Here is a 26,684-nt window from a genome sequence, read left to right as displayed (position 1 = left end):
ATTTTCCCCAATGATTGTACAGTCACTCAACGTTTTTCTTTTTGCATTTACCTGTTCTATATTTTCTTATAAATGGTATCATATTTGTCTTTGTGTATCTAATGTATTTCACTTACCACGTTTTCGAGGTTCATCTACGTTGTAGCATGCATCCAAACTATTTCTCTTTACAACTGGATATTGTACCCTTGTTTAGATATACCACATTTTATCTGTTTATTATTTTATTACAAACCCCCTCCCCCCCAATCCACTGCCTTCAGTCAATTCTGACTATATAGGTATCCTATATAGGACTTCTGAAACTTATCATTATGGGAGCATGTAGCCTCATTTTTCTCTTGAGGAGCTACTGGTGGATTTGAATGCTTAGCCCACATCATCACCAGGGTTCATTTATCTGTTAATAGACACTTAAATTGTTCCCACATTTGGGAGGAAGATGAGGCTTTCTGCTTTTGGAAAGATTCACAGGCATGGAAACCTACACGGCAGTTCTTCTCTGTCCGTGGGGTTGCTGTGAGTTTGTATTGACTTGATGGCAGTGAGGTGTTTTGTATTTTAGTTTTTGGTTTCTGTAAATTACGCTGCTATGAACATTGGTGGACAGTTATCTTTGAGCCTCTACTTCTTAAGTCTTTTGGGTAGATAGCTAGGGATGGAATTGCTTAGTCAGATGGCAGCTTTGTGCTTAATTTTGTGAAACTGCCAAATTCTTTTATACAGTGGATTTACTATTTTACGTTCCACCCAGAGACACCAAGGGTTCCAGTTTCCCCACATCCTCACCAACCCTTGTGGATCTGAAGCGGTATCTGACTTGTGTTTTTTAATTACATTTTTCTAATGATGCTGAATGTCTTATGTGCCTCTGAGCCCTGATGGTATAGTAGGAGCCCTGTTGGTGTAGTGGTTATACATTGGGCTGCTAATCTCAAGGCAAGCAGTTAGAAACCACAGCAACTCCCAGGGAGAAAGATGGAGCTTCCTGCTCCTCCAAAGAGTTTTGAAAACTCACAGGGGAAATTCTACCTTAGTGTATAAGGTCATTATGAGTATCTGAGCTTTTAGAGCTTTTAGGATCCTCTCCATATCTTTTAAGGGTTCTGACATTTTATAGTGATATTTCTGGTTTTAGACTTGCATTTGTTTTTGTTAGGAACTTGGTGAACCTTTTCACTTTTAAGAGTGATTTCTTCAGGTCTGGAAAATTTTTCTTCTGTTTCTTTCTGAAAACTTTTTTAGTCAGATGCTGGCCTTTCTGGTTGAATAATTTCCTATTTTTTATAACTTTTTTCTGCCTTTTCCATTTTTTTCTCTGTATATCTCCTTATAAAGATTCATTGCCCATGTTTTCCAATTTTAAAATTTAATTTTGGCAATTACTATTCTAAGAACTTTTCTTGTACTCTTCAGTCATTTCATTTTTAAGTAACATTCTACTGTCATGTGGATATGTTAAGAGTATCTTCCATAGTTGTAATGTTCTGTTTCGTTTACGGCTTATTTTTGTATTTGTTCATCTCGATAGTTCCCATAATGTTGCAGGTTCGCTACCTCTTAATATCTAATTATTTTTGATTTGTGGTGTTTAAAAATAGGACAATTATGTAAAGTTTCAATGAGCCCTTGTGTTACAGTGATTGAGTGCTTGGCTGCTAATAGAAAGGCTGACAGTTCGAACCCACTTAGCCTGGCATTCTGCTCCTGTAAAACACAGCCTGGGAAACCTCTGTCATACAGGGTTGCTATGGGTTGGATTCCACTCAGAGATACAGAACTACAACTGTCAAGTTTTACCATGGGGTGAATGAACTAATCTGCACAATTTTTAGGGAGCCTCATAATTAGTAAGTTAAGCACATTATTATTAGGTAAGGACTGTCTGATTTCCTCTAGCCTGTGCATTCAGTTTCAGTGTGAGGCTAAGAAATATTCTCTTGCTTACGCTTCAGTGTTTAGCTGTTGTTTTTGTTGGGCACTAGACTGATGGGAGAAAGGTAGATTTTTCAGTATTTACTTAATTTCTTATTTCAAGCACTGCTTACTACTTTTACTGTAGATCTTTCTATTTGTTGTTAGGTGCGGAACGAAACCCTGCCCAGTCCGGTGACAATTTTGTCACAACGGTGCCAGTCCATCTGGTTGAGGGCCTTTCTCTTTGTCGTTGCTCTTCTCCTTTACCAAGCATGATAGGCTTCTCTAGGGACTGGTCTAAAGTATGTGAGACCAAGTCTTAGAAGCAAGGAGCATTATGGTTGTACTTCTTCCAAGACAGATTTATTTGTCCTTTTGGCATTCCACGATACTTTCTAGATCCTTGGCCAGCACCATAATTAAAATGCATCGATTGTTCTCCAGTCTTCTTTATTCAGTGTCCAATTTCCATGTGCATGGGAAGTCAATGAAAACACCAATGCTTGGATCAGTTGCTCCTTAGTTTTTAAAGCTAGCACTTTTGTCTGTCAGCAATTTAAAGAGGTATTATGCAGCAGATTTACCCAATGCAATGAGTCGTCATTTGATCTTTTGACTGCTGCTTCTATGAACTTCGATTGGATCCAAGTGAGATGAAATCTTTGACAACTTCAATCTTTTATCTGTTTCACATACTAGAAAAGTGTGTTGGCCGGGCTGCCTGGGCTACATAGCGTCAGCTTCTTTTGACTCAACCGGTGGCTTTTTCATGCTTTGTTTCATTAATCATTAATTCAGTGCTGTCCTTTCTTCATTTTCCCCAAATGTATTAAAGTAACTCTGGGTTGATTTCCACTCAATATTGACCTATGGAGTTTTCTAAGTAATGGTGGTGTAGTAGAGATGTGTTACGCTAAATGCAAGGTCAGCAATTTGAAGCCACCAACTTGGCTTTGCCGGAGAAAGATGAGGCTTTCTATTGTAAAGAGTTAACAGTCTTGGATTGGAAATCCACAGAGGTGGTTCTACACTACCCTGCACAGTCGTTTTGAGTCAGTATCAACAGTGAGTTTTTGAGTAACTCCTTATTGGGACAGATGACTGAATCTCCTATAGGACTGCTGGATGGGTTCTCAGCTGTCAGCGTTTAATTTATCAGCCAATTTTACCTAACTTGAAGCCATTAGGGCTATTTTGTAAGCAGTATAAAATTATCTTTTAAAAAAAATACATGAACAATGGTGGTTAGTGATAGGGGTTTTTTTTGTTTTTTGTTTTACTTTTTAATTGTGAATTGGGTAAAGGTTTATTTTGCAGAGCACATCAGTTTTCCATCAACAAGTTAAACATTTTGTTTCAGATCATTGATTGCAGTCCCCACAATGTAACACTTATCTCATTTCCCTCCTGCCCTGTCTGCTTTCATTCCTCCTTTCCTTACCCTTCTGAACTTTGACCTTGGGTACATGCTGCCCTTTTAATCTCAAATGCCTGTTTAGCTCCCTCTTAGGGCTGTTGCCCTCCTTAAAGACCTGTCTATTGTCTGGCTAGAAATTGAGCCTTGGTAGTGAGTTCCCTTCCAGACTTGAAGGATGACTAAGGGCTATAGTCTTGGGGCTTCTACCAATATAGTATAAAATTTAGGATAAAATATCTGATAGCCAATATTTCCTAAGGATTTTGAAGATCTGCCTATTATTACAATTGTCAGTGTTGAGTTTTACCTTGTTAATTCTTTGTCTTCAATTGTCAGTTTGTAATAATTTCCGTTTTTTTGAATAAATCTCTTCACTGTTAGTAGTGATCTTAATTCCTAGTTTTTTGTTACTGATAAAACTGTTAACAAAATTCTAATAATTTTTAAGTTACCAAACTGTCAACATAGTAAATTAATCTTTGACCTATTAATACTAGCATATATATATAGTTATTAAATTAGTTTTAATATCAGGACCTTTGAGAGAATTGATTTAATGAGAAATTTTGCTTGCAAAGGCAGTTTGTAAAATGTCTACAATGATTTGTAGAGATTTCCTTTGGAAATAAGTAATAGTGTGGATTTCAATATGCCGAAAATGGCGCAAAAGTTCTTTGCCAGCATTATCTCATTACATCTTTACCTTTAGGAGCTATATATACTATTATTTAATTCCATTATGTACTTGAGTAAGCTGAGATTTCTAGAGTAATTTCCCAAGATCAGTAAGTTAAAGTATTTGAAATGGAATAGATTTTGTCTTACTGCTTTCAGGCACATTGGCTTCAGAACAGTGTTTTAAACTAGTTCTCAAATTTTTGTTTGACTTGGTAGTCAGTGCAATTAAGATGAAGAGGCTTTTAAAAAATATTTCGTAACAGAACAAGGGAGATATTTTCTTTGCCTTATCAAGGAATGTGTTTGAAGGGAAGATTTATGAATGCTGAGAATAGTTATATTAGACTGAGGAGTTTTTGAGGGAGACAGTCATAGGCCAGGGATTTAGTCAATTATAAATACTAGAAAGATGCTTTAAAGATGTGTCTTTAATTAATGTCAGCAGGTAAAAATGTAGTAGCTTTTGGGTAAAGTTGATTTAAGATGGAATTCAATTAGATATAAGAAATCAGTTCTCTATTCTCCTTTTCCCCACACATTACACTTGAAAAATTGTTTGGAAAATAATCGTCAGCGTGAAGAAACTTTGTTAAAAATGCTGGTTTTCCTTATTTATTGAGTGCCTCTTTTGTGCCAGGTAGTTTGCCTGACGGGGGATACGGATACCTTGTTGAATTAAGCAAAATTTGGTCTCTTTTTATGAAGCTTAGTGTAGATTTTTTCCTGATTTTTCTAAGTATGCTGACATTAAGTTGTTTTGTTGAACTTGTGTTAGGGGAGGTCCACTCTAGAAATATTGAGTGTCCCTGGATATTCATGCTGGGTATGTTAATAATACCTTTTTTTAAAAATTAATCATTTTATTGGGGGCTCTTAAAGCTCTTATCACAGTCCATCCATCAATCCATTGTGTCAAGTACATTTGTACATATGTTGCCACCATCCTTTTCAAACATTTTCTTTCTACTTGAACTCTTGGTATCAGCTCATATTCCCCACCCGCCATCCTTCATGGACCCTTGATAATTTGTAAATTATTATTTTTTCCATGTGTTACACTTCAGTGCTATCTCCTTTCACCCACTTTTCTGTTTTGTCTCCCTGGGAGGGGGTTATAGGTAAATCATTGTGATTGGGTTCCCCTTTCTCCCCCCAACTTCCCTTTCCTCTTCTGGTATTGCTACTCATGATTGGTCCTGAGGGGTTTATCTGTCCTGGATTCCTTGTATTGCAAGCTCTTATCTGTACCAGTGTAAATGCTTTGGTCTTGGCAGATTTGTAAGGTGGAAATTGGGGTTACCATAGGGGTGGGGCGGAGGAGGAGGGAAGCATTAAAGAACTAGATAGAGCAGCAGTTCACAACCTGTGGGCCGGGACGCCTTTGGGGGTCAAATGACGCTTTTCACAGGGGTCACCCGATTCAGTAGCAAAATTGCAGTTACAAAGTAGCATCAAAAATAATTTTATGGTTTGGGGGCTACCACAACATGAGGAACTGTATTAAAGGGTTGCGGCATTAGGAAGGTTGAGAACCACTGAATTAGAGGAATGTTGTATGTTTCATCAGTGCTACACTGCACTCTGATTGGCTGGTCTCTTCCTTGTGACCCTTCTGTGGGGGGATGTCCAGTTATCTACAGGTGGGCTTTGGGTTCTCCTCCCTGCCTTCCCCCTCATTCACATTGATAGGATTTTTTGTTCTGGGTCTTAAATGACTGATACCCAATCGCATTGACACCTCATGATCAGAAAGGCTGTTGTGCTTCTTCCATGTGGACTTTGTTGCTTCTCAGCTACATGGCTGTTTGTTTATCTTCAAGCTGTTAAGACCCCAGATGCTGTATCTTTTGATAGCTGGGCACCATCAGCTCTCTTCACCACCTTTGCTTATGTGCCCATTTTCTCTTCTGCGATCAGAAGGTGTCACAGCAAGCCAGGTTACTAGAACAAAGTGATCTTGCGTTGAGGGAGTGCTTGAGTGGAGGCCTAATATCCATCTGCTACCTTAATACTTAACATAAATATGTGCATATAGCTCTCTCCCTATTAGCATATTTACATATGTATGTGCCTGTATTAGACCTCTATAAATGTTCTTTGCCTCCTAGTTCTTTCCTCTATTTCCTTTTACTTTCCTTTTGTCCTACTATCATGTTTGACCGTTATTTAAGTTTCAGTAATACCTTTTGGTTTCATTTTATTTGATCAACCCCCACCAGGCATCTATACCCTCCCTCCTTGCCTTGATTTTAGATCACTTGTTGATTCCTTGTCCCCGTGTTTGTTGACACTCCCCTTCCTTTCCCTTGCCTTCCCCTCTCCCATGTCTCCACCCCACCACTCCCGCCCCCCAACCATTGGTTCTGTTGTTTTCTCCTCTGGATTGTTTATCCCACCTATCTTATCTAGATAGTCATGCAAAAACAATAAACACAAAAGCAAAACAAAAGAACAAAAGAAAACACAACAAGAAGACAAGCCTGTAAATAGCTCCAGGTCTGTCTATTGACCTTTATAAGCGTTTTTCCCTGTAGAGTTTGATAGGGTGACAAGCCCTGGCCCTGTAGGGTGAAAGGAGAGGGGTCCCCCACAAATCATCACAGGTCCGGTAGGCGCAATTGTAAAGTGATAAAAGGTGAAAATTATAGTAAAGTCATAGAAAGCATGAAAGGTAGAGGAGAGATTGGACTAAATGGAGTCAGACACAATTCATGGTAGCATTGCTCAACTCCGCCCTGTTTGATGGTCCATGTGGGGGGAACCTGGCCCAGAGAGCAGGGGAGCCCTCCGGACTGAGAACTGGGGAGCGCCTTCAGCCCAAGGACCGTGGAGAGCTCCCGGGCCCTGGGAACCATGGAGAGCTTTTGGGCCCCTGGGAGCTGGAGAGAGCTCTTTCTTTATTGCTAACCAATCGTCATCTCACTTTAGGGGGGGACACGATTACATAATCACACGTCACAGGAAGGGGCAGTACAATAGGCATGCACATTGTAGGAAGGGGATCTATGATAGACATAAGTATGTAATAGGAAGGGGATGAGCTTAGGGGTGTGCCCATAGGAATGGGAAGGTCTAGGGTTATACATGTGACAAGATGGGCGGACCCTAGATTCATGATGGTAGCCTAACCTTGGTCATCCTTGGGCGGGTTTGACCTCTCTGGTGGCTCCTACAAGGAAACAGACAACTGCTATCCTTATCAGAAGGGAGTGGGCCCTACTTGGGATAAACAGTGGTGTCTGCTTGCTCCAGGTGGCTGATAGTTCTAAGGGAGAATGACCCCTAATCTACTCCCGATGACCTCCAAATGTATAGTCATTCTCAAGCAGCTAAGTCTGGCATATATTTGGGGGAGACAGTTTGAGAGAAATCCTTCTGTTTCCCACATGGCCCCAGAGTCTATTTTTGGTATTTAGTGGGGACTTACTACTTTGCTCCCCTTGCTGCTTTGTTGCATGCCCTTAGTGTTTCAGCCGGATGTGGTGGGGTCAACTTGGGCAAATTCCTGCACTGTGCTTCCGGTGTTGTCCCTCGTAGTGCTATGGGTCAGTGAGGGATATTGTGTTTGATGGTGGGGTTGGCCCTCTGGTTTTCTCTGCATTGACTGCTCTTAGCAGGAATATTGTCCTGGGGCTTGGTGAACCAGGATTTGTTCCACTCTTTCTCCTTCCCTTAATTGTTTGCTCCTGTGTGTTCTGATCAGATGCCCGCCTCTCCCTGAGCTGTATCTTCAGTGCTGTTCTCTGTAGTGCATTTTTCTGGGTGGGTGAGGGGGTGGGTGAGAACACTACTTCTTTAAAAAAGACCCCAGTTACCCTTAGTCATTTGTGTGTCAGAGGCCCCTAATGTGTCAGTGTAGGATTGTACTACAAAGGGTTTTCAATGGCTGACTTTTCAGAATTAGGTAAGTCTGTCTTTGGAAAGGCCTCTTGGTGGACTTGAACTTATCTGTTAACAGCTGAGCACATTAGCCGTTTGCATCACCTGGGGACTCCTTACTGAGGCAGTTTGTCAGTGTTGTGTTTGCAACAAACAACCTTGAAAAGTCAAGTAATGCATGCTTCTCACCCCTGCCTTAAACAAAGAACAGACTTGTTATTGCGCAGTATTCCATCCCACTGCCTGAATAGGCATTTCCATTGCCCCTATGGAATTAGAGTAGTACAAAATAACAACATGATCATGCTGCTTGCTGTGGCGGGAATATCAGTACCCTGTGTTTGACCCAGCCGTCTCTGCCTGCACCCATTAAACAATCAGAGTGGCCTCTTTGTGAGAATAAAATCCTAGAGCCTTCGTAATTTTTTAACAATAGGTTTTATTCCTTAAAGGATTCATGAACTTATTCCTAAACACTTTAATTATTAAAATATTTTTAAACATTAAAAAAATTAGCTGCTCTGTTTTAGCTCAGTAGCTAATCTAGATGCACCGCATATGTTGTTCACGGATGTTTCCAAGTGTTTTGCTTAAGACTAATGCTCAGCCATACCAGGAGCTTTTTGAAGCCTCGTAGTAGGCATTCAAACAATACATTTTGACTGAAGAAAAGAACACAGTTTAAGGAAACAGTAGAACTAGATAGGATGGGGTCCAGGAATTAAGATGGTAAATAAAATGCTGTAGGTAGAGCACTGCTTTGGCTTACAGATTTTTAGTAATCATCGTCAGATGAAAACATGCTAAATTGCCCAAAAAACAACCAAAAAATTAGTGTTCTTAAAGAAATAAAAAGGAATGTCTTGGAATAGAAAAACTTGTTTCTGACACTAAAACTGAGGGTGGTGTGTGATTTTATATATATATGTACATATATTTATTTATCATAATGTATGATATAGTAAAAGAAATAAAAAGTTCCCAGATTCTAGGGTTTCCTTCTTTTTGCACCAGGCGAATATAGACCAGTAGTCGTATCCTAGATAACTGCTGGTACGGTTTTAAGACTCCAGACCCTATTCATCAACTAGGAGGTAGAACGTAAACTTTTAGAATTACTGTATGCCCCTTGACTGAATTATCCATTATGACAGTGGTTCTCACCTTCCTAATGCCGCGACCCTTGAGTACAGTTCCTCGTGGTGAACCCAACCGTAAAATTATTTTTGTTGCTACTTCATAACTGTAATTTTGCTACTGTTAAGAATCGGGCGACCCCTATGAAAGTTTCATTCGACCCCCCCAAAGGGGTCGCTACCCCCAGGTTGAGAACCACCCCTTTAAGAAGTGACCCTATTTTCAAACAATGAAAACTAGTCCTGTAATGTGAATGGTTATCTCTGAGAAGTATAAGCATATGTAACTCCTAATTGGTCTATGTATATTTTCATTGTTGCAAAATCATATATAACATAGCATTTGCCAATTCATCCTTTTTATTGGGTGTAACTTAGTGCCATCAATTATATAGTCAAATTGTGCAAACTTCATCCACTTTTAGTGCTACCTTTTCCATGACCATAAACACTCCTGAAAATAAAACTGGTTAACTACTACTAATTATTGATCTGTATATATTTACCTTTTTGTTATTTCATAAAAGTGAGATTATACTTTATTTATTCTTTTATGGTTACCTTACTTTGTTCCAAATAATGCCATCCAGGATCATCCACATAGAATGATGATTCATGAACTTATTTTGTGTGTGTGTGTGTGTGGCTTAGTAGTATTTATTTTGTGTATATATGTATGTAGCATTCATCTATTGGACTCATCTTAGGTTGCACCCATCTTTTTGTTATTGTTAGTGGATACAGGTGTGCATGTTAATGACACATGGTTTAGGGAAGGTACATACCTAGGAGTAGATTACTCTGCTTTATTTTGAGAATTTTGACTAAAGAGGAATTTGATTTAAAAAAGATAAGTGCATCATGATGTTGATGAGAGTGGTTGATTCTTTTTCTAGAGACTGAGACTAGCTACTACCCAGGAGTGGGAAACTTTTAGGGCCCTGTTGAACCCTGTGGCTTAGTGCTGACAGGTTGGGCTGCGATTCACAAGGTCTGCAGTTGGGAAACTACCAGCGTGCTCCAAGGGAGGAAGATGGGGCTTTCTACTCCCGTAAACAGTTACAGTTTCGGAACTTCACTGGGGCAGTTCTACCCTGTTTTGTAGGGTTGTTATGAGTCTATATTGACTTCATGGTAGTGGATTTTTTGTTGTTGTTTATCCCTGAATCACCTTTCTTGTCCTAGGGGTGGGTGTACCTGCTAGCCACCGGAGCTGACTTTATAATTCTTGAGCAGTGGCAGAATCCTGCTATTGGAGAAGTAGGAAACCTGAACCACATTTTAGGCATGACTGCCCATTTCCTCAACCTCTTGAGTGACTGACCCCAGAAATGACCCCAAAACTTAAACATTTTGACCTTGGTTTTCATTAGAATTGGGTTCAATTGAGAGTTAAAGCCCCAGAAATCAATGGTAGGAAGTAATAAATATATACTTTGTCATGTAATGATGAGAAATGACTAGAACTGGTGTGGAACACACAATGTCAGAGACTCAAACTTCATTTTTCTTACAGTTGCTTATACATACACTATTTTGATAGCTGCTGAATGTGGATTCTAATCAGTTAAAGGGGAAAGAGAATACATGTCTCTGGCTTTAAGATTATACCCTTATAGTTGCCTTTAAGATTTTTGCTTTTTCACAATGGCTACATTTGGCAGTAAAGTAGGTTGAAAAGTCTTTATTTTGGGTGACCATTTACCCAGCTAAAATACAAGAATTCTAATGAGTTTGGAAGAAAGATTGTATGGCTACTGGATAACAAACAGCTGTCTCAATCAGAGTTTCTGTAGTTGTTCTAGGAAGCCTGGAATTAGTATTTTTTTCTTGCTACATGAACTCATCTTGGCAGATTTGAACACTTGGCAGATCTTACTTCACTAGACTTTTTTAGATGCTTTCTTCCTAATTAATGGAATGTCAACCTTAGTTTGTAAAATTCACGTTTATTATGGATTGTGGTCATACACCCATTGTTCAAAAATTTTGAGGACTATTTAGTTTTTGTATTGTTTGACTCTTGGGGTGTGAGTGTCAATTTTGCTACTTTTGTGTATATGAGGTTTCCTTCATTAAGATAATACAACACAACCTACTACCATTAAGCTGAGTCCTACTCATTAACTGAGTGACCCTTTAAATCTTCACAGGAACAGATACAGTCTTTCTTTCCCTAGAGTGGCTGATGAGTTTAAACTGCTGACATTGTAGTTACCCAATAGTGCCACCAGGGATAGTCTCCAAACTTTTGGGGGTGGTATATAATATGGTAAGATATTTTAAAGATTGTACCAATATTAGGTATACAAGTATGTATGTACTTGTTCTACTATATTAATATATTAACGCTCTTTACATAAAAGTACGTATTTAAAAATTATGGGCTATAAATAAAAATGAAAGTCTTAGTTACACTTTTTTCTAATTGTATTACTTTTGTTGCTGAATATAAACTAATTCAGTAGTTCCTGTATGTATAATTTAATATATTCTTAGAGTTGTACAGTACTGTTCTTTTCTGAGTTGTTCTTTCCTAGATAACAAACTTATTGCTCCCTAAGCTTCTTAAACCCTCTCTCAAGTTGCTGTTGTTACTTAGATCTCATATGTCATTTTTTACTAGTTAAGCTAAATCATTTTAATAATAAGACTTCAGGATTGCTATAGGGATGATATGAGTTTGAATTGACTAGATGACAGTGAATTTAGTTTTGGTTTTACGTTTTCAGGGTATTATTTTTGTTTTAAGGTTTACAGATTATCTCAGGAAGTTAAGGAAATTATTCACCCTCTCTGGCTCCAGAAAGTATAGTCTATGAGGTTTAAAATTCTGTTCTGCATTTTCAGAATTCTTCTGGGGGTTCTGATTAAAAAGATCCATAAGGTAGTCAGGCACCATCCAGTTCTTCTGGAATCCTGACAGATGAAATATTTGTTCATGGAGATAGTCATACATCTCATATCCTCTTCCTTGCCTGACTGTCTTCCTTCCTGTTACTGTCGGAGCCTACCGACGAGTCAAACGGTCCTGAAAGGGGGAGTGAGGATTAAGGGAAAAAAGAGAGACAGAAAGTATTGGGAGGGCAACAGTTGAATATTGAAGCCCCGAGTTTATTCTACATCTTCCTTTTATACATGCAGAAACAACCCGGGGTTATATTTTTCTCAGTGTTAAGCAAGCACATTGCATACACAACAACTCTATGTTTTTCCAGACCAAGCATCCTTGAGAAAGTTAATCATCCTGATTTCCCAGAACTCGCTTTCGTCCTTGTTCTTTTTCTTGGTCTCAAGCCGCAGAAGCAAACAGCAGATATGACACCTGGGTTTATATCTTCTCAGCCGTTTCAAGGCTGAGTCTTAATGGCCTTCAACAGCTCCCCCTTTTTTATTCACTAAAGTCGTTTTTACTCAAAACGTCGGCAGATGACTGTGCCTGTTTTAGGTTGTCGAGTCCTGAAATCACTCTTACCCGTCATCAGCCACAGTCCTCCAGGCGACTATGACCTGTCTTAGGTTGAGAGACTCGGACTCAATCTTACCCGCCTCTGACTAACCAGCCTCTGCCTTATACCCCTGTTTGGGGAGGGGGCGAAGTATGCAGGTGTACTTCATGTAACTTTGTACTTAAGGCCAATAATTCAACCATAACCTTAATGATTAATAGAATAACACTACCAATGGTTAAAGATAATAAAGCTTTTGCTTGTTCCAAAGGGTTAATAGAAGACAGTAAGTTTGGGTAATTGTCTACTGAAAGTTTCACCAATTTGATATTCCAATAACTGAATTTCTAAAGATACATTTTTATGTCCAATTAATAAATTTCTAATCTTTCCAATCCTTACTAACGTTACACAGAACAGGAGTAGTCCAAAAATGAGAGGTGTTCCAATCACATCGAAGCATAACTTGAGTAGCTAACACAGATATCTGATCTCCCAATCCACAACATTGTTTGTTGTAAGTTGGCGATGTCTTCAGCTATTTGAGTATCAATGTCATGTTGTTGTTGCCACAACAGATGAGAATCTCTATGCCACCCTCGAACAAAGTCTGCTGTTTGTATTTCTTGCTGCAAAGCAACTCCCGCCACTCCTGCAGTAGTTGCTACAGCTACAAGTGCAATCACTGTGGCTATTATCAGTCCAATCATTCTCTTCATTCGATGGATCAATTAAGTCAAGGCATTGTAGATCTGCATTACTCTCGCAGATTCGCTCCAGGGTCGAATTAAATTGACAGGTAACCAAATCTCAGGACTTGCTTTAACAAGATATAAACTCTCGGGTTTGGTTAAAAGTTTTCCACCAGGTAAAATTTACACAATGTTGTAAAGTACAATTTGAAGAACAAGTCATAACCCCTGTACTAGAATTCCAAGTAATATCTCCTGATAAAATAACATAAGGAATTTTCACACAGGCTTGAATATACCGAGTAGCATTAATATGAAGTTAAGAACTGTAGTTGCTGCAAAAGAAGAATGATTATACCTAACTCCCCAAACCTTATGTGAATAAGATAAACAATGAGAACCATATCCTTGGAAAATAGGGAGCCCCTCATCCCCAAGCTATAATTATTAATATGCTTGCCTTCTTCAGCAAAAGGAAATGGGAAAATTTTTAAACTCTTGCAGAAACTTCTGAGTGCAGTACTTCTTAGCCATCTCTCCGTTTCAGAAGTTGGGTTGGCAACCACTCAGTTCCGGAATCTGTGGAGATAAGAGCAACCTCCCGACCCCATTGTAAAATCTCTCCTCCTATGGCTCTATAAACTATTGGTTCTGGTGGGGAACACTTTCTTTTAGGCTTAGGAAAATGAGAGAGGGTTGCAGAATCCTCCAATGCCTGTCAGTGATTTTAGCAGACAGAGCACTTTCCACCAATCATAGCTATAGCACCAGCTATAGCCCCTGCAAACAACTCAGCTTGTTATGCAGTTCTGCCATCCCTGCACAGGCTCTGATATGGGAAAAGCTGTTATTCCTGGATTGGGAGGCAGCTCCGCCCCATGTTTTGGCCTTGCGAAAGTGAAAGCTCCGGGTAATGGAGCAGCTAAAGGGCTGTTAGAATGACACTTAAGCATTTGTTTTAACAATCCTTTATGCTCTCGAACATCTTTTCCTTCTATCACGACATCACCTGATTCTTTCCTTGTTAATGCTGGACCTAATTCCTCCTCAGCTACTTCTGCATACTCCTCTTCCTCCCTTTGGATTCCACTCTCTTTCCTATCTTTATCACTTTCTTCACCTTTCTCCGAATCTGTCCCTACTAACTAAAGCTTGAGTAATAGCACTACATAAAGACCATAGCTTTAAATTCATAGTCTGTCTCCGTTGATGAGCAGTGCGTAATGTTTTCACTACTTGTTGCCATGCTCGTGAATTCAATTTTACCTTTTCTTTACTGTAAAACCAATAACAATGTCGTACAGGCGCAAATAATTCTCCCAATAATTTATCTTTAACCTCCAACCCTGGAGAAGTCCTTTTATCAACTTTTGGTATTTGGGTTCCATGGACGGGGAATTTCCCATTTCCCATTTTTCTTTTTCCTTTTCTTCCCACCGAAAGTCAGTCCCTTTTGTAATTACAGAGGTGCTCCCTTCCGCTTTTCCCTGCTTCACATAGGTTAAGTTATTAACTCCAAAAGTCCCTCTTGCCTAGGATCCAAGTTATCCCTACTTAAATTCCATAGGCAAAACGTATCTATAGGGACATTGCTAGGTCCATTACTTGCATAGTGATCTTTTAGTCGTTCCCCTACTTTCATCCAAGTTTCAATATTTACAGTCCCATCCTCAGGGAACCAAGGACATACTTTAACTACAAAATCTAAAAACTTCTCTAATCTTTGATAACTTATTTTGCTCCTCTAGCTTTTAACATATCTTGAAGCATATATACAAAAATCAGTTTGTTATTTCCTTGCCCCATTTTACTCCCAATTGTTACTCACCGCACACTAATCTCTTCGTGTACACCTTTGTAATCCGCGGTGTCCTTCACTGGGTCCCCTGTTTTCAGCCCCCTGTCCGGGCCCCAATCTTTCGGAGCCTGCTGACGAGTCGAATGGTCCAGAAAGGGGGAGTGAGGATTAAGGAAGAGAGACAGAAAGTATTGGGAGGGCAACAGTGAATACTGAAGCCCCGAGTTTATTCTACATCTTCCTTTTATACATGCAGAAACAACCCAGGTTTATATTTTTCTTAGTGTTAAGCAAGCACATTGCATGCATAATAACAACTCTGCTTTTCCAAACCAAGCATCCTTGAGAAAATTAACCATCCTGATTTCCCAGAACTCGCATACGTCCTTGTTCTTTTTCTTGGTCTCAAGCTGCAGAAGCAAACAGTAGATACTGACACCTGGGTTTATATCTTCTCAGCCGTTTCAAGGCTGAGTCCAAATGGCCTTCAACATGTTACTCCAGGTAAAGAGAGACCACTTGTTCCTTTTGATGGCTGTTTGAAAGTTTTTAAGACCACAGGTGCTACATAGCAATCTAGGAGGTAGAACAGAAGCTTAACATGTAGTATTAGGCTAATTAAGTAGAATTTCCCATGAAACCACGACTCTTAAACCCTAAACCAAGGGTCCTCAAACTTTTTAAATGGGGGGAGGGGGGGCAGTTCACTGTCCCTCAGACCCATTGGAAGGCCGGACTATAGTTTAAAAAAGACTATGAACAAATTCCTATGCATACTGCACATATCTTATTTTGAAGTAAAAAACAAATGGGGCAAAAACACCCGGTGGGCCGGATAAATGTCCTCCCGCGGGCCCCAGTTTGAGGACCTCTGCACTAAACCAAGGAACCAAGTTCCATGAGGTGTTTAATTCTTTGAAGCAGTCTTAGTGCGCATGCTCATATATTCCACACTCATATATTCCATTGTAAATATCTCTATGATACAAGTTTTGCCAATTCAGCTTTTTACAAGTGTACATTATTGACAGGAATTAACAATAATTGTTCAATACTACTCAGTATAATTTTCCATCACTGCCAACCCTCTTTTGACTCCCTTTGCTTAGTAATAGCCACTTTAGTGTAGGTGAAGTAATTTAATATTTGCCCTTTTATCATATTTTGCTCAAAATAATGTCTTAACACTTCATCTGTATTGTAGCACATATTAATTTCTCGAACCGATGGAATGGTATTCAGTTGTATGTATGTATTACATTTTGTTGTTCCATTTGTTGTATCCATTTATCTGTTGGTAGATCTTTAGACTGTTTACACCTTTTGGCTATTGTGAATAATGCTACAAGGAATATTGGTATGCAAGAGTCTATGCATCTTGAGTTTGTACCTAGGAGTAAAAGTAATGGATCATATGGTTGTTCATTTTTAATATTTTTAGGAATTGTCACTCTGTTTCCCATAACTATCATTTGCATTTCCACCAACAATGGATTTGTTTTTCTCATACCATTGCCAATATTGGTATTTCATATATTTTTTATTAAAAAAATCTTAGCTGCTCAAGTGGAAGTAAAATGGCCTATCGTGGTTTTGATGTATATTTCTGGTGGTTAATTAACTTGAGAATCTTTTCATGTGTTTGATGAACATTTAAATGCCCTCTTTGGTGAAATACCTATCCAGGTCTTCTGTCTACTTTATTATTGGATTGTCTTTTAGTTGTTTGTCAAAGTGTTATATATAATTTGTTGTTAGACTCTTGCCAAATACATGGTTTCTGGAGCTACTCTCTCTGTCACCAGCTTGTCTTTGTACTTTTTTTGTAAAGTCTTTTAATAAACAAAAGTCTTTAATATTTATGAGGTCCTACATCTAACTTTCTTCTTTTGCTTTTTTGTTTTTATCTTTTAGATAAACCAATTCTGAAAGGTAGGCCAGACAGTGTTGTCCTTGATTTTTCTAGGAATTTTATGGTTTTAGTTTGTACATTTAAATACTTAATATATTTTGAATTTGTATGTAGTATACATGGTTCGCTTTCATTGGCACCTTTTATTGAAGAGACTTTTCTTTTGCTATTGCATGGACTTAGCACTATAGATGTATAGGTTTATTTCTGGACACAATTCCATTCCATTGGTCTCCGTATCTGTTGTACTAGTACTAGACTGTTTTGATTACTATAGCTGTATACTGTGTTTTAAAATCAGGAAATGTGATGCCTTCTATTCTCTTTTCAGAACGTTGTTCTACTTAAGGTTTCTTTGCATTTCATACACAGTTAAGAATTATTTTCCTATATCTGTAAAGAAGGCTGTTCGAATTTTGATGTGGATTGTGTTGAATCTATAGATTGCTTTGGATAATATTAACATCTTAATAATACTAAGTATTTTGGTCCATGAACATGGAACATTTTCCCAAATGTTTAAGTGTTCTGTATAAGTCCTTCATGTACTTGATTATATTGATAGGTCCTAAGTATTATATTTTATTAATTACTCTAGTAAACGAAATTGTTTCAACAGGCCCTCTGGAGTAATTTTGGTTGCATGCTTCTAAGAATTTGCTCATTCATCTACGTTATCCAGGTTGTTGCAATACAGTTGTTCATAATATTTTGTCATAGTTCTTTGGTTCTGTAGAGTCATTTAATAAGGTTTTCACTTAAAAACAAAAAGTTTATTGGTACACAATCCACATATACAATTTATTATTTCAGTCATGCGAAGAAGAGTTGTATAGTCATTACCACAGTAAATTTTAGAACATTTGCTTTCTTGTACTCCTATTATTAGCTTCCCATTTCCCCCCTCAGCCTCCCTTGCTATACCCTAAGAAACCATTAATGTAGTTACTGTCTTTCTAGACTCTTTCAACCTGGATTTCATATACTGGAAAACATACAAAAATAAAGAAATTAACACCAATGGAAAAGAATGCAGAAAACACTAAAAACTAGTACAATTTTAAAATGGATCAAAAGGGAGATCAAGTGATGAAGTGTTTATTTTATTTGCCATAATCAATTTTCCAATGTGCTATGCATGATGGCAAGGCTATTCACACCCCTGGTCTTTGTTCAGAGGGAATTCATTGAAGATTTAAACCCTGTACATTCCTCTCCCCTCTTTTTAAACTGATAAAACTTTTTTTACATGGGACAAAAGGGGGATCAAGTAAGATGTTACATTTTAACCTAAATAAGCCCTGGTGGCATAGTTGTTATGTGTTGGCCTGGGATATACAGCAGGTCAGCAGTTTGAAACTACCACTCTGTGAGAGAAAGATAGGGTTTTATATTCCCATTAACAGTTATAGTCTCAGAAACCCACAGGGGCAGTTCTGCCCTGTCCTATTATAGGGTCATTTGCTATGAGTCAGCATTGACTTGATGGAATTGAATTTTGAGATATATCTACTCTAATGTTTCCACAATACTTATTGTCTGAGGGCTATTCAAATCCCGAAACTATGGACAAAGGGTATTCACTTAAAGTTCAATCTGTGTGTGAACCCTGTAAATGGATTTTGGGCTTCCACTGTCATATAGCCTTCTGCAAGCTGGGTGTTCAGAATTTAAGCTCTGATACCATTCCCTCCTTTGGATTTGGATTGCGTATATTGTTTACATTGCTTGGGTAACACAAGCTGGTGTGCTTTTTCCATGTGGACTTAATTGATGCCTCACTTAGATGGCTGCTGCTTTGAAGACAAGCTGTTAAGACCCCAGATGGTATTCTTTGTGATAGCTGGACACCATCTAATTTCTTCACCACACTTTGCTATAGCACCCATATCTTCATTGATCTGTCTCTTCATGAGGACTAGTGTTAAGTAGACCCATGTCATAAAAACTAATTGTTCTTAGATTGGGGCTAGAATTAATTGCAACCCCAAATTAATTCACATAGCTATGGTTTATGTATGTCTGTGGTTCACTTTGGAGACATCATTGACATTTTATGTTAGAGAACATTATCTCTCTGGGGTATAAGGTACTTCTATTGATTGATATTTTCCTTAATTTAGCCAATGGTACAGAATTTCATGATTCAGTTTGGTTATTTGCATCTTTTCTTTGTCTAGCTCAGTACTTCTCAACCTGTGGGTCGTGACCCCTTTGGGGGTCAAAAGACCCTTTCACAGGGGTTGCCTGATTCATAACAGTAGCAAATACAGTTATGAAGTAGCAACAAAAATAATTTTATGATTAGGGGGTCACCACAACATGAACTGTATTAAAGAGTTACAGCATTGGGTCTAGCTCAAAAGTTTGTTAGCTTTATTGATCTTTTCACAGAACCAACTTCTGGTTTTATTCATTGTCTATTGTTTTTCTTTTATTTCTGCTCTGATCATTGTTATTTACTTTCTTCTGGTAGGTATTGGCTTTGTTTTCCCTTTTCTTTTTAGTTCCTGGAGTTGTCAAGATGAGCTGTTAACTTGACATCTTTTTATTTATGCAGATATTGCTATAGGTTTCTAATTGAGTATTTTTTAAATCATTTTATTAGGGGCTTATAAAACTCATCATAATCCATACATACATCAATTGTGTAAAGCACATTTGTACATTCATTGCCCTCATCATTCTCAAAACATTTCCTCTCCACTTAAGCCCCCGGCATTAGGTCCTCATTTTTCCTCTCCCTCCCCGCTCCCCCCTCCTTCATGAGCCCTTGATAATTTATAAATTATTATTTTGCCATCTCTTGCCCTATCCGACATCTCCCTTCACCCACTTTTCTGTTGTCCGTCCCCCAGGGAAGAAGTCACAGATAGTTCCTTGTAATCCGTTTTCTCTTTCCAACCCATTCTCCCTCTACCTTCCCAGTATCACCACTCACATCACTGGTCCTGTAGGGCTCATCCTCCCAGGATTCCCTGTATTTCCAGTTCCTATCTGTACCAGTGTACATCCTCTGGTCTAGCCAGACTTGCAAGGTAGAATTCATATCATGATTGTGGGAGCGGGGAGGAAACATTTAGGAACTAGAGGAAAATTGTATTTTTCATCGTTGCTACATTGCCCCCTGACTGGCTCGTCTCCTCCCTGAGACCCCTCTGCAAGGGGGTCTCCAGTAGCCTGCTAATGGGCTTTGGGTCTCCACTCCGCACTCCCCCCATCATTCACTTCTAATTGAGTATTACTGCCTTTGCTGCACCCTATGTTTTGGTATATTATGCTTTAGTTTTCATGTGATTAAGAAATTTTGGAACTTCTTTTTGACTTCTTCCTTGACTCACTGGTAATTCAATGGTGTGCTGTTCAATTTCCGTGTGTTTGTGAGTTTTTCAACTTTTTTTTTCATCTTGATTTCTAGCTTCACTCCATGGTAGTCAGAGAAAATAATTTTACATCATTTAAAAGTGATCAATTTTCCAGTCTTAAGGCTTTTTTTTTGTAATCTGAAATGTGTTATATCTTAGAAATTGATCTGTGTGTACTGAAGCTGTTTTGAGGTATAGTGTTTAATATATATGTGAAGGTGCTTCAAATAATTCATGGAAAAAATCCATTGTGTTTTTGTTTTCTCAAAACTTTCTGAAGCAGCCTTGTATTTATTGTATCTTTCAAGTTCTCTTATTTTCTTGATAGTCTTTTTCTAGACAGTCTAATCATTGATTCTGGTGTATTGGAATCTCCAGCTATGAATGTACTATTGTTTGTCCCTTCAGGTCTATCAATGTTTGTTTTATATGTTTAAGTTCCCTAGTGTTGGGTTCAGGTATATTTTTTATTGTTAAAACTTCTTGATTAAATGGCACTTTGATCACCATGGAGGCTGGTAGGTTAGGAGTTGAACTGCTAGTTGCAAGCAGACATATTTGCACTCCAGTGTTCACTGCAGCACTATTCATAATCGTCAAAAGGTGGAAAGAGCTATGTGGCCATCAATGGATGTAGAATAGCTGTAATGCTACTCGTCTATTAAGAGAACTGAAGTTTGGGTATGCATTATGTTAAAGAGAACTTAAGTCTTCGTATGGATTATGTTGAAGACTCACTGGAGTGAAATAAGTCACTTGCAAAGGACAAATAATATATGATCTCACTTATTAAAATTTTTTTTTAAAAGGCAAATGTGTAGAAGCCATTTATTAGTAGTTACCAGGCGTAGAGTGAGGATGAGGGAAAAATGAAGGACTTTTTTTGTGGAATACGGAATTTCAGTTTATAGTGATGGGAAAAAACATTAATTTAGGGTAAGGTTATGCAGCCAAATATTTCAGTTGTTTTCAATAACTGAAAACAACTTATAAAATGTTGAGTCGACCAAAGTGTGCTATATTAACAACTCTGACCAAAACCACCACCACCAAAACCACCGAGACTGCTTATGTATATCGTAATACCCCTGGGGATTTAGTTCCTTTGTGTGAAGATCCGAGGCCATGGGTTCATGGGACATCCCACTTGGTTGTGCTAATAATTTGCTTAGTGCTTCTATTCTATCCTCTAGCTTGTTGTGAAATAATAGGTCCGATTTTTCAGTTTTCAAATGATTCTCCATAGCACAGCAGTTGTCTAGGATACCAGAATTAAATAGTGCCTGGCTATCATTTTTAAACATCTTGATTAAAGAGTCTAAAGAAAAATCTTCATCAAAAGAGGGACAATATAAAAGAGGGTTTCAGGTTCTCATGGAATCCATGCTTTCTGGAGCCACGGAAGCTGGATGCACCCCTGGAGCTCTTATTGCTGTACGCTAGATAACCCTCTGACTGTAACCTGGACAATGCCCCTTGAAGGCTTAAAGCCAAACAGTAGTTTAACCTACCTAGTAGAAAGTGTCTTGAGCATGTGCTCTTTTTTAGATTGGACTAGAGGGGACCAGGATTGACAATGGCATCTCAAAAACTTAGATTAAAATCTGGGTGGGTGGGGGCAGTGAGTTTATATTAATAGACAGGAGGAGGGACTACTTAGAAAAGGAGGGTGAGAGTATTTGCACAACTTTTCTGAAGTTACATGTAGAAATTGGTGAATTGTGTTATTTTTGCTGTGTATATTCTCAAAAACAAAATAATACAAAATTTGTGTAGTCATGTAAAAATTCAATCTATTTATGAATTCATAGTATTTCAGTCCTATCCAATACACAGATTTGCAGTTTAAGCATCATTCTATGTTATAGTTACTATTTTAAACAAGTAGAAAGTTGTTACATTTTAAAATTAACATTTGTAAATTAATAATTAAAACATTAAACAATATTTTGAGAAAAAAATTAAAACAGGCTGAATTCTGTTTATAAATTCTAAAGTGTCCAGATACTTATTGATGTGGTTTGATTGTTAGCTATAATCACTTAGTGCTAGAAAGACTTCTAAACATCTATTTTCTTATTAGCATACTTGAAGCAATAAAGGTATAAGTACTTTCTTTAAACAGTTGTCATTAAGTTGATTCCAACTCATGGTTGTCCAACTGCTTAATTGTCATCATTATCTAGTAGGGTCAGGTAATGGGTGCATATTTTAAAAAATAAACCACCGATAGTTAACGTTTAATATAAATGCCTTAATATTTTATAACACTTGGCTCATAAGTAACTCATCCTTAAGTATAATAGCTCTTTAAGGGCTTTGTTCTCGATTAGTTTAAGGTTTTTTATATGATGGATTTTAATAATTCTATTTTCATTAAAGTTAACATAAATAGGCTATTCTTTTAAATTAATATAATGTGAACTGTATTTTTGATGCGCTGAAATAATGTAAAATGCTTAAGGCAAACAATTTAAGGGAAACACTGCCATCTCTTCCACATTATGGACTCCTACTGTTTTCTCAAAATCTTTCTGTTCTTTAGATGAGTTGTGACTGATGTGAATCCAACAGGATACTTGCATCTGAGTGAGTAAATATTGGTAAAGCTTAATTTGTTTTCCATTTTATATGTTAATATAAATAACACATATATTTCTCTGGACACAAGATTGATTGTCTTGAATAGCCCCTTTAAATTTATACAGTCTCTTAGGAGACATATCGGTAACAAGCTTATATAAATTCTTATAATGAAAGCTATTGAAATGATGAACTATTTTATTTAGAGACAGTACCTTTTTAATACATACAGACTAGTTTTTTTCCATAAGTGCCTCTTGCTCTCTACCCCCTCATTGGTTTTTTGAGTACCCGGTGAAGACTAGCCACCATTGGCTAGTCAGAAATACTAATTTTTCAGAACTTACATCACAGGCTTCTTAGGTACCTGGCTGGACTAGAACCTCCAACATCTTATTAGCTGAGTATGTAATTGTTTGCACCACCTAGGATTTCCTGAATACCTGCTATACTTTTGACATGTGAACTTCATGAAATTAGAGAACTATTGGTATATCTAAATGCTATGACTCATTTTGAATACTAACATCCTAAATTTGTCTTAGTTTTCATTTACTCCCACTCTTCTTTTGCCCTCCCTTAAATTTTTTCCCCTTTTTACTTTGTATTGTATACGTATACTTAAAAAATGTGTGTGTATGATAGGTGAGGATTTACAGGACAGATAATTTTTAAGCCACATTGTCACCTTTTTGTTTTTTATTTTGTCACTTTTATATCTGTGTTGGAAGGAACCAAAATACCCAAACAAGCCCACTGCCACTGAGTCAGCTATGACTCAGCAATCATATAGGACAGTAAAAATCCATAGGGTTTCTGAGGCTGCAAGTGTTTATGGGAGCAGGTAATCTTGTGTGTCTTCCATTGAGTGGCTGCTGCCTTTGAACCAAAGACCTTTGACTTAGCAGCTCAACAAAATAAATTCATTGTGGTACCAGGCTAGACTGTGAATCAAATATATGCTGTTTGGATATGTAATTGAGAGTACTTTGTATGTTAAGGTTTTGTTTTTTTTAAATCCTCAAGTATTTTGAAACCATTTAAAAACACTATAAAGCCAAAAGAATGCTATACATACAGATTTTCACTATATAACTCTTTAAATTTTTGTTGCTATATTTGCTACATCCACTTGCCAGTTCTTATATTCAATCCACCCATGTTCAGCATGTATCCCCAGAAAAATGACTAATGCATAACAATAATATAGCTGTACTTAATAACATCTATATCCAGTCCATATTCACATTTTGTTATTGCCCCCCACATGCCATTTTTGTCTGCTTCGTTCAAGCAACGGTCTAGTCAAGGAGGAACTATTACAGTTATATTTCTGAAATACTCCCTATATTCTTTACCCATGATAATACCATATGTCATGGGTTGTGCTGAGTTTTGGATTTTAAAAATTCTATTATCAAGTAATCTGTTCTTGTACTCCCTTTAATTTCTACAAATCAAAAGTTAGATTTAAAGCCTTGATTCGATTCAGGTTAAACAGTTTTATAATAATTCACAGGTCAAGTGAACTATTTAATATTGTATTACTTTAGAAGGTTGTTAAATTAGCTCAAGGTTAAGGTAATTATAGCTACATCTCTTTTCCCTAAATTACAGGTATGTATTGCTTAGCACCCATGAGGATAATGTCCAACTAACTACATATAAGCCTGTGATCCCAATAAGGTTGTGTGTGTGTTTTGTTTTCTAAAAGGAAAACAGCTTTATTATTATTATTTTCCCCTAATGATTTTAAATACCCTAAACCCAGAATCTTGAAGTACTGGTGAGATACAGGCCAGTGAGGCAGAAGACACAGCTTTGAGGTGTGAGGGTTCTTGGGCTTTGTCCAGTTGGCAAGCAGTGAATGGTAGGAGCGGTGAGGCTAGCCTGCTCCTTCTGTTCAGGCAAGTGAAACAGTGGGTAAGGCAGGTTTGACTCTGCTCCTGTCCTGTCTGTTTTTGCTTTGGCTGATTTGTCTTGCCTTCCTCTGCCAGCACCTGCAGCACCAGCAACAGTGGTAATGAGGATGGCTAGAAAGAGGGTTCTCATATGGTTTTAATAATCATGTTCTAAAAATCCAAATCATGTATTGTTTTATTTCACAAAACATATCATGATTGTTAGGTGATGCATACTTGGATTGAGAATAACACATAATTTACAAGGATGTAACATAACATGAAAATATCTAGTGCCTCATCAGCCTTTTCTCTAATTGTTTCATGCCTATAATGATATTTGCTGGAATCTGTTTTTAATATAATAGCACAGTGATGATTTTGGAATTCTGTCTTTTCTTTTAGGAGCTCATGTGGTGTAGTGGATTACATAGTAAACTGCTAACCACAAGGTCATCAGTGGGTTGAATCCACCAGTAGCTCTGTGTGAGAAAGAAAGGCTATCGATTGCAATAAAGATTTAAAGTCTTGGTATCCCAAAGGGGCTTTTCTGTAGGTTGCTCTGAGTGGGAATCATCTGACCACAGAACAGACAATTCAAACGTATCAGCTGCTCCGTGGGAGAAAGGTGTGACTTTTGGCTTCTGCATGTACAGGCTCAGAAACACTCTATAGGGTCATTCTGAGTCAAAATGGATTGTAAGGCAAGTTTGGATCTTTTGTGTTTTATTTGCTGGCATTCTTCTGGTAGAGAAAAGTTTTTCCTCATTACCTAGTTATGCTGCACTACACTTCCTACTGAAGAGGCAGTTTAAGGGGAAAGAATTAACATTTGATATGGGTTCTCAGAGTTAGGAGATGGCAGAATAATCACATCTAATACCAATGGTGGCAAATATTTTTCTTAATCTCTCCTTTTTGATTATTATAATGGATTCATGAACTTAAAAAATATGTATTAATATTGTGTTAAACTCATTTTTCCTTTTACTCAACACCAAGGTTTTTCATGTGTAATTGTTAGATACATAATTTTTCAAGATTTTACTAATTACCTATATACCCGAATATCAGCCGAGGCACCTAATTTTACCACAAAAACTGCATGAAAAATGCGCCGAAAAACTCGGTTTATATACGAGGATATGCGGTACTTAGATTGCCGTGATAGAGGTAGAGTGCTTCTTAAAATACTTAACTGATTTCTCTTTTTCTTTCACAGATTGAATGTAACCCTAACTCTACACCCCCCCCACCCCCACCCCCCCCCACACACACAGATTTATTCTCTCAGTTTAGGAGGCTAGAATTAGAAATTCACGCACCAGCTCTAGGAGAAGGCTTTCTATCTCTGTTGGCTCACAGTTTATGGAAGGAAAGCGTTGTCTTCTTTCCCTGGACATCCCCATAGATGTTGGCATCAGTCTTCCTCTGTTACAGGAGCTTCTCAGTGCAGGAGTAATGTCCTCAGATACTATGTTTGTATGGTAGTGTTTCTAATACCTAGATCAGCTGGGCCTGAGGCAAACATAAGGAGCCGTGATCATGCTGTGGGTTAGGCATTGGGCTACTAACCACAGTCATTTGTTCAAACCCTCTAGCTGCTCTTTGAGAAAAGATGAAGCTGTTTCCATAAAGATGTATAGTCTTAGAAACCTGGTTCTGTAGCAGTGAGTTTGGGTCTTCTGAGAGAAACAGTGGGGAAAAAATGTAGTGGTTTATTTCTCTGTATAATAGTGCCATTAGATTTACTGATTAATTTTCTCAAACATCTAGTTTAGATTTTCCAATTTTGTAACGGAAACATCAGGAAATACATAAAATAACACTTACAGGTATACTCTTATGAATAGAGGCGCGTGCGCAGGTGTAAAACACATGGACAGATGATAAAAGAAAAATCTTTTCCCCTCTTCACCTCAGAGCAGCTAGTTACTTGATACTCTTTGAAGGAAAC

At 37.9% G+C, this 26,684-nt stretch overlaps 1 protein-coding gene and 1 long non-coding RNA gene across 6 annotated transcripts in view; one reads left to right on the top strand and one right to left on the bottom strand.

Moving 5' to 3' along the window:
- PHF3 (PHD finger protein 3) overlaps nucleotides 1-26,684 on the top strand; it is an 80,668-nt gene that overhangs the window by 6,005 nt on the left and 47,979 nt on the right. The window contains exon 1 of one of the 5 annotated variants that reach the window (XM_045294791.1): nucleotides 22,789-22,832. The exons of the other annotated variants lie outside the window; for them this stretch is intronic. The gene's annotated coding sequence lies outside the window, so the exon portion shown is untranslated. Of the gene's footprint in view, nucleotides 1-22,788; nucleotides 22,833-26,684 lie in introns of those variants that run through there. 5 annotated transcript variants of the gene reach the window in all.
- Nucleotides 12,121-15,185, bottom strand: LOC123522239. The gene is made up of 2 exons (XR_006680518.1): nucleotides 14,997-15,185; nucleotides 12,121-13,747 (listed from the first exon to the last, which is right to left on the bottom strand). It is a non-coding gene; the product is annotated as an uncharacterized LOC123522239 (long non-coding RNA).

Source organism: Echinops telfairi, unplaced genomic scaffold (genome assembly GCF_000313985.2).
Source record: "Echinops telfairi isolate 266 unplaced genomic scaffold, ASM31398v2 ScPeMD7_3533;HRSCAF=4204_1, whole genome shotgun sequence".
In the NCBI taxonomy this organism is placed as follows: Eukaryota; Metazoa; Chordata; class Mammalia; order Afrosoricida; family Tenrecidae; genus Echinops; species Echinops telfairi.
The sequence above is the reverse complement of the archived record's forward strand: the minus strand, read 5'-3'. Positions and strand labels throughout refer to the sequence as shown.